Genomic DNA, 217 nt, shown 5'->3' with positions numbered 1-217 from the left:
GTTTCATCCGTTCATATCATCGAGTGCCATTGTATTTGACATGACTCAATTGTAAATCTGTCTGGTTTACTCTGGTTTATTAAGATGCGAATTAATAACTATAACATTTTTGTGAATACTTTGAATGTTTCCTAACAGCTGTGATGTTACCGTTCAGTTCTAAGATCTTTAAATTCCGATTTTAATTTCAAGATGGTTTTTAAAAACCACGCAAAAA

This window comes from Nanorana parkeri, unplaced genomic scaffold (genome assembly GCF_000935625.1).
Source record: "Nanorana parkeri isolate BGI_ZX_2015 unplaced genomic scaffold, ASM93562v1 scaffold754, whole genome shotgun sequence".
Classification (NCBI taxonomy): Eukaryota; Metazoa; Chordata; class Amphibia; order Anura; family Dicroglossidae; genus Nanorana; species Nanorana parkeri.
The sequence above is the reverse complement of the archived record's forward strand: the minus strand, read 5'-3'. Positions refer to the sequence as shown.